Below are 7,287 nucleotides of genomic sequence, written 5' to 3'. Positions count from 1 at the left end.
CAACTAGAAAACTCTAGCTGCCATCAGTTGAGATGGAGAAGGCTGCCGGTGAAGCAGTTGGCATGGGTGGGGTAGATGGAGAGTTCTAGAGTGGCTCCCCTGAGGGGGCGTTGCCCTGATACAGAAAGGGGGACACTGGACAGGCACAGCCTCCAGAATACATCCACAACAGGAGGTTACTGTTGACCTTTGGCAGAGCAATTTCAGCAGGGGCGAGGGGGAGCCAGGGGGTAAATGTAAGTTGTGTATGTGGCCTCCTGATTTACAAAGCAGAGCAGGGATGGGAGACAGAGGGAGGGAGAGATGAGGCCAAGGGGGTGGCCTTTTGGACACAGGTGGCCTGAGCCTATTTGGAGGCTGCAAGGAAAGAGGCAGGTGGGGGAGATTCTGCAGGTCAGGATAAAGTCTCCACAAGAGGGAGAGCAGAGGCTAAGGCTCCAGGTGCTGAGGGCCTGGAATAGGGTCAAAAGGAGGGAAGGATTCCAGAGATGGTTTGGTTTGACAGAAGAGGCGGGCTGCAGACAGCAGGTGAGGAAAAGGAGGAGTCAGGCGTGACTCCAGGATTTTGACCCAACTCTGGCCATCCTGAAGGCCTTTCGTGTCTATCTCTGAGTCCGGACGTCCTCATCTTCACCCCTCCAGCCCCCAGGCCTCACCCTGCCCCTGCCATGACCAAGGTCTGCCCCAGCCTGGCATCCTGAGCATGGCCTTATACCTGAACCTGAATCCACACAGCTGACTTCCTGACTTCTGCTGGGGTCACAACTGGGGGACACTGCTCACCCCACCTCACCCTTCTATCCTCCAGCCCTAAGGGCCTCCGTCTCCTGCTCTCCATCTGAGCCCCCCATCAGCCATGGTTTTGCTTCCTGTTTCAGAAAAAAATACAGTGCTGACTGAGAGAAGCCCATCACAGAAAAGAACGTAGTCTAAGGTTCCACTTTTATGAAGTGGAGGAAAACTAATCCATCGAGATCTGTGGGTGCTACAAATGGGATCAGTTTTGCCTGGGGCTGGGGGAATGACCACAGTGGGATATGAAGGAACTTCCTGGGGAGATGGAAATGTTCTATATCTCTATTGGGGTGGTGGTTACACAGTTGCATACATTAGTCAAAAGTCATCACTTACACACTTAAAGTGTATGCATTTTACTCTACATACATTATACCATAAAAAGTTGATTAAAAAATTGAAAACTAAAAAAAATTTATTTTATTTTTATTTTATTTATTTTGAAGGGGGGAAGTAATTAGGTTCATTTATTTATTTACTTACTTATGTAACGGAGGTACTGGGGATTAAACCCAGGACCTCATGCGTGTAAAGCATGTACTCTACCACTGAGATATACCCTCCCTCCAAAAAATTTTTTAAGGAGAAAATACATAGTATCAAGCAGAAAAAGCCTAGACACACTCATCTGTCCCCATCTCTCACTTCCTCCCTTTTCTAGGGGAAGCAATACACCCGCTCTGGTCCACTCAAGCCCCTGTTCTGGAGACTGTCCAGTAAATGCCAGGCCACGCCTCCCTGACATTGCATCCTCCATGCTGTCCTGTCTCCTAGCTCACAGCCAAGTGCCTAGGAAGGATGTCTACACTCACACACTCTCTCTCTCATTCCTCACCCAATCTGCTAATACCTCATCCATCACACTGGACCAGTCGCCCCTCTCTGAGACACCTGCCCTGTGGGCCACTCCTGCCCTCCAGGGCACCACTTTTTTCCTGGAGTTCCTCCTCTGTCTCTGGACATTCCTTCTCATGTTCCTTGTCTGGATCCCCCCCTCTCTACCCTTTCTTAAATGCCGGTGTTCCCTGAGCCTCTGGCCTTGGCTTTCTTTGCTCTCTGCACGTGCATTGCTTCCCAGCGTGATCTCACCCATGCCAGGGCTTCAGTTACCATCTATTGCTGACAACACTCAAAGATACCTCTGAATATTTTTTCAGACTATCAAGGATATGGCAGAAAAGGTAGACAGACTATTATGTATGCTTCAAAAGCATTTTACAATTTTTAAAATAACATACATATCCAACCCTCTTCTGGGATGATCTGCCAGACCTCAAATTCAGCAAGCCCCAAAGTGAAATCATCAACTCTGTCCCAATTCTGCTCCTCCTCCTTTCTTCAGGAATCCAGTTATTTGAGACAGAATTCACCCTCCATTCCATGACCACCAATTGTAAATTACCCCCTGCCCTTGATTTCACCCCCTACATATTCCCTTTCTCCACCCTCACTGACACTGTAGTCCAGGACCTCTTCCTTACTCCCAGAGATGTTCAAACACTCATCCGTTCACCCACTCACTCTCAACAAGTATTAACTGAGCACTTACTATGTGCCAAACACTGATCCAGGTGCTTGAGATACATCAGGGAACACAACACATAAAAATCACCGCCCTGTAAAAGACCTAAATGGACATTTCTCCAAAGAAGACATCCAGATGGCCAACAGGCACATGAAAAATGTTCAACATTGCTAATTATTAGAGAAATGCAAATCAAAACCACAATGAGGTATCATCTCACACTGGTCAGAATGGCCATCATCAAAAAGTCTACAAATAATAAATACTGGAGAGGGTGTGGAGAAAAGGAAACCCTCCTATATTATTAGTGGGAATGTAAATTGGTACAGCCACTATGGAAAACAGTATGGAAGTTCCTTAAAAAACTAAAAATAGAACTACCATATGATCCAGCAATCCCCCTCCTGGGCATATATCCAGAAAAAATGAAAACTCTAATTCAAAAAGACAGATGCACCCCAATGTTCATAGCAGTACTATTTACAATAGCCAAGACATGGAAAGAACCCAAGTGACCAACAACAGATGATGGTTTAAGTAGATTATATATATATAATATATAAAATGGAATATATATATAATGGAATATTACTCAGCCATAAATAGGAATAAAATATTGCCATTTGCAGAAACATGGATGGACCTAGAGAATATCACACTTAGGGAAGTAAGTCAGACAAATATTATATGATATCACTTATATGTGAAATCTAACAAATAATACAAATGAATCTATATACAAAACAAACAGACTCAGACAGAAAACAAACTTATGGTTACTAAAGGGGAAACGAGGGGAGGGATAAATTAGTAGTATGGGATTAACAGATGCAAACTACTATACATTAAATAAGCAACAAGGATTTACTGTATAACACAGGGAACTAACTATATTCAATATCTTATAATAATCTATAATGGAAAATAATCTGAAAAAATATATATCACTTCAGTGTATACTTGAAACTAACACAATATTAGAAATCAACTATACTTCAATTTAAAAAAAATCACTGCCCTATGGAACTTACATTCTAGTACCTGCAAAAATTTCAGAAGTCGCTCCATTTTCTGCCTTTATCCATCTGATCAACTCTGCTGTGGTCACAGTGAACTTTGCAATATGTGCATCTGATCAGCATCTTCCGTGGGACCTCATGCTCCTGGGGTCAAGTCTGAGCTGCATGGGAGTTGCCCTGATCCCTTCCCTTCTGCCCCTTTCTTCCCACTCCTCCTTCACTGAACACTTGTCCCCACTGAACACAGTGGGGCTCTCACATTAGCCTGTACACTCACTTGTCTGCAACACTCTCCCAATAAACTATACAACAAACTCCTGGTCACCTTCAAGTCATAGCTCAGATCTTGCCTCCTCCAAGAAGCCTTGCCTGACTTCCCCAGGCAGACACTGGAACTCCTTCTCCAGGGCTCCCTCTGTATGTGGTCTGCCCCCCATTATAACACACATCACATTGCATGGCGCAGTTTGCCTGCCCACTAGCCAGCCTTTCCTTTCCACTCCGAGCAACCTGCTTTAATCCTTTCTACATCACCAGTGCCTGGCCCATTATCTGGCATGTATCAGGGGGTCAACAAATGGTAGTGGATTAAATAAATGACAGTGAATTAGTAGGAGTGTCACAGATAGGGAGAGGCTTGAGAGGAAGGAGACAGTGAGTTCTGAACTGGCCCCAGATCCACCCTTTTCTTGATAATTTGGACTGACCTCGTGGTTAAAAGCAGGGTTCATATTCTGCTTCTGTACCTCAGGACTGTGTGCTCTTTGTGCTCTGAGCTTGTTTCCTTCTCTGTAAAATGAGAATCTATCTGTCATTGCAAGGAGCATGTTAGATGCCCTGCATGGTGCCTGGCACCTCAGCTCTTGTTAATAGTGAGCTGCTGCTGCTATCACTGCTATTGTTGTCACCATCGCCACCACCACCATTGGTGTCCATCCTTGCCTCCTGACCTGCCCATCCCCCAGCACCATTCTCCACTATTTCCTCCCTTTTCACCCCTCAAACCATGCTTGACCCACTGTGGTCAGCCTCCACCCCCACTAGTGCCTGGAACTTTCCAGGCGGAAGTCATCAGGGAGGGACCTTCTCCTCACACAACCCTTTCCTCCCTTGACCTCTCAATGGCATGTGACCCTGGCATCACTTCCTCCTTATTAAATGTTCTTCTCTGACGTCCATGATGAGAACTCCCTGCTTCTCAGGACAGCCTTCTGGCCCTCTCTCTCTCTGGGTCTCCCCAGCACAGACTGCTCATCCAGACCCAAACAATCAACTGCCTACCGAGCATCACTACCCCATGTGTCACAGACACCCGATGTCAGCATGTCCAAAGCGGTTCCTTGCCAGCTCCACCACCCCACCCCCATACCTGAGTTCTACTGGGGAGTAGAGAGATGAGCCTGAACTAGTAAGTTCTCAGGCTGCACCTCTGGGAGTCATCCTCTCGGTCTTGCCTTGTCCCAGTCTTAACATCCCAGATTCTTTACATCCTTATACACTGCCTTTCTCTCATCTCCTCTGCTTCTGCCAGAGTCAAACCTTCATCTCTCAACTGGACCCTTGCCACTTGCTATTCAAGTGTGCTCTTTGGATCAGGAACAGCATCACCTGAGAGCTTGCTAAAAATGCTGGATCTCAGACCCCTACCCCAGACCCACTGAATCATACTCTGCATTTTAACAAGACCCCCAGGGGATTCACACGCACTTTAAAGGTTGAGAAGTGCTGTCCTAACGAATCTCCCAACCTCTAGCCTCCCCCCAACCCTAACCAATCCCAGACTTAACAACCAGTGTGCAATAAGGCTATGCACCCCTTACTTAAAAGCCCTAGTGGCTCCCCACCACCCTCAGGATTAAATCTAAACTCCTTAGCAAAATATCCAAGGTCCCCTTAATCTGGTTTTTGGCCATCCCCCTAACTCTCCCTCCTGTTCTCCTACTACACATACCATCATGTGGTTCCCACAACGTACAACTTCAATACACTTTGCTGGTTCCTACCTCTGTGCCTTTGAACATGCTGTCCCTCCCTGCCTGGAATGCTCTTCTGCTCCTTATCTGCCTGCAAACACTCCCTCACACACTTGGTTCCAGCTCAGGCTTTCCCTGACCCCATAAACACCGTTACTTCCTTCCTGCCAATGTCAGCACTGTTTTTAGCATTGTCACAACCCTTATCGTCTTGAATTGAAGTTATTTTTCTACATATCTGTCATTCTGTCATTCCTGCTATCCTAGCTACTATCTGTGTATATCCTAGGGCCTGCCCATGATGATTTAATGAAGTGTTCGCTGAAAGATGGAATAATACATCTTTCTCAACTTCTGTCCTGATGGCAACTATAACAGGAGGAATGGAGATTAGACTGCAGGAGGAACTGGTGGAAAAGAGGAACATAGCACATGCTATTTTTCTGTCATCTCTCAGCCTGGAAACTTCCCCAAGAGCAAAGTCATCAACCACAGACTGTTAACTCCAAGGGGATTTTCAATATCCAGTCACCCAACCAAATGCCAGAGAGGGCAACTGCTTTGCCTAAGGTCACTCAGCTGGTTAGGGGCAGGACTGGGAGTAAATTTACAATAGCTCTGGGAAAACCTCACGCCATGAACCTCTTCCCTTCCTACTCATCTTAACTCCGTAAAGGAAGTCCCTTAAGTCCTAACAAGGTCAAAAAGACTCTGGGGACTCAGTCACAGCTCTTGAAACACCCATGGGGACCTTGGCTGGCTGGAGTTGCCAAAGCCCTGCAGATCGAAGGAGGGGATCCGATTATCCCCATTTTCCAGATTGACAAAAGGAGGCAGTAAGACTGTGTTACACTGCTAGCTAATAGCAGAGCCAGGACTTGACACTAAGTACTGTGCTCTTCCCGTAGAAAGATCTGAAAAGCCAAAAATCCCACCCGAGCAGAGTCACTACTTACAATAATCATGACGACTAAGCCTCCTAATGCTTGGGGAATCCCCTCGCTCCCACCAGTTCCTCTTTAAATTGAGCCTCATCCCTCTTGCACAGGATGTCTGACTTAGGAAAGAACCTGTGCACCCACCCTCACACCCCAACCAAGCCTACTGTAGACACCAGGCAGAGTCATAACTTTTGACGGGGAAATCACCCTTCCGTGTGCCAGGCACTTCACAGTGTCACTGCTCACAAAAACCCTGAGGTTGGTACTATGTCCGCATTCTGAGATGGGGAAACTGAGAGTCCCAGATAAGGCATTACTAATCCATGGTCAAAGCCAAAAATGGCTAGGCTGGGTACCAAACCCAGGCCTTTCTGACTCTAGCGCCCCCTCTTTCTATCTGGCCACGCCAGTCTCTCCCAGCTGGCAGGTAAACCACCTGAAGCCTCTTACTGGCTGGGTTACCTCGGGAAAGTAACTTAACCTCTCTGAATGCCCCCAAGGTCAGAAGCTTTGCTTTCGGGGGAGAAAGTGATATGCAAACGAGACGCAAATGAGACGCGAAGCCGCGGGCGCCGGCGCAGTTCTTTCCCGGAGCCCGGGGCTTTCTAATGGGGACCGCGCGCCCCCAGCTCGCGAGACCGGCAAAACCAAGCGCCCCGCCGGCTAGCAGAAGCGAAACCTCAACACTCTTCAGCCTCCCCCGCTCGGTTCCGGGAACCAGCGAGCCAGGCTTCGTGGAAACGTGCCCCGCGGTAGCCACTTCGGATACCGGGACCGCTCCGACCACAGCCCGCAGTCCTGGCCCGGGAGGTGCGGGGGCCGGCGCGGTCGGGCCCGAGCAGCAGCGCGATGCGCGCTTCCGCCCCGCTCGGCTCCGGCGGCGGCCGCGGCGGCCCCACAATCCCCTTCTGGCTCCGGGGACGGGCGGGGCGGGGCGGGGCGGGGCGGGCCGAGCGGGCGGAAATAATTTTCTGTTTGGTCCTCTCTGCCCCAGTCCCTTAGCCGCGGGACGCGCGAGGCGGGCGAGCGTGCTG

General features: G+C 48.4%; 1 non-coding gene across 1 annotated transcript; it reads right to left on the bottom strand.

Annotated features, from left to right (window-relative positions):
* Positions 1–1,286: 1,286 nt before the first annotated feature.
* TRNAV-UAC (transfer RNA valine (anticodon UAC)) lies at positions 1,287–1,359 on the bottom strand. The gene has a single exon. It is a non-coding gene; the product is annotated as a tRNA-Val (tRNA).
* Positions 1,360–7,287: the final 5,928 nt, after the last annotated feature.

This window comes from Vicugna pacos, chromosome 16, assembly GCF_048564905.1.
Source record: "Vicugna pacos chromosome 16, VicPac4, whole genome shotgun sequence".
NCBI classification, from domain to species: domain Eukaryota; kingdom Metazoa; phylum Chordata; class Mammalia; order Artiodactyla; family Camelidae; genus Vicugna; species Vicugna pacos.
Note: the sequence above shows the minus strand (reverse complement) of the source record. Positions and strands in the feature narration are given on the sequence as shown.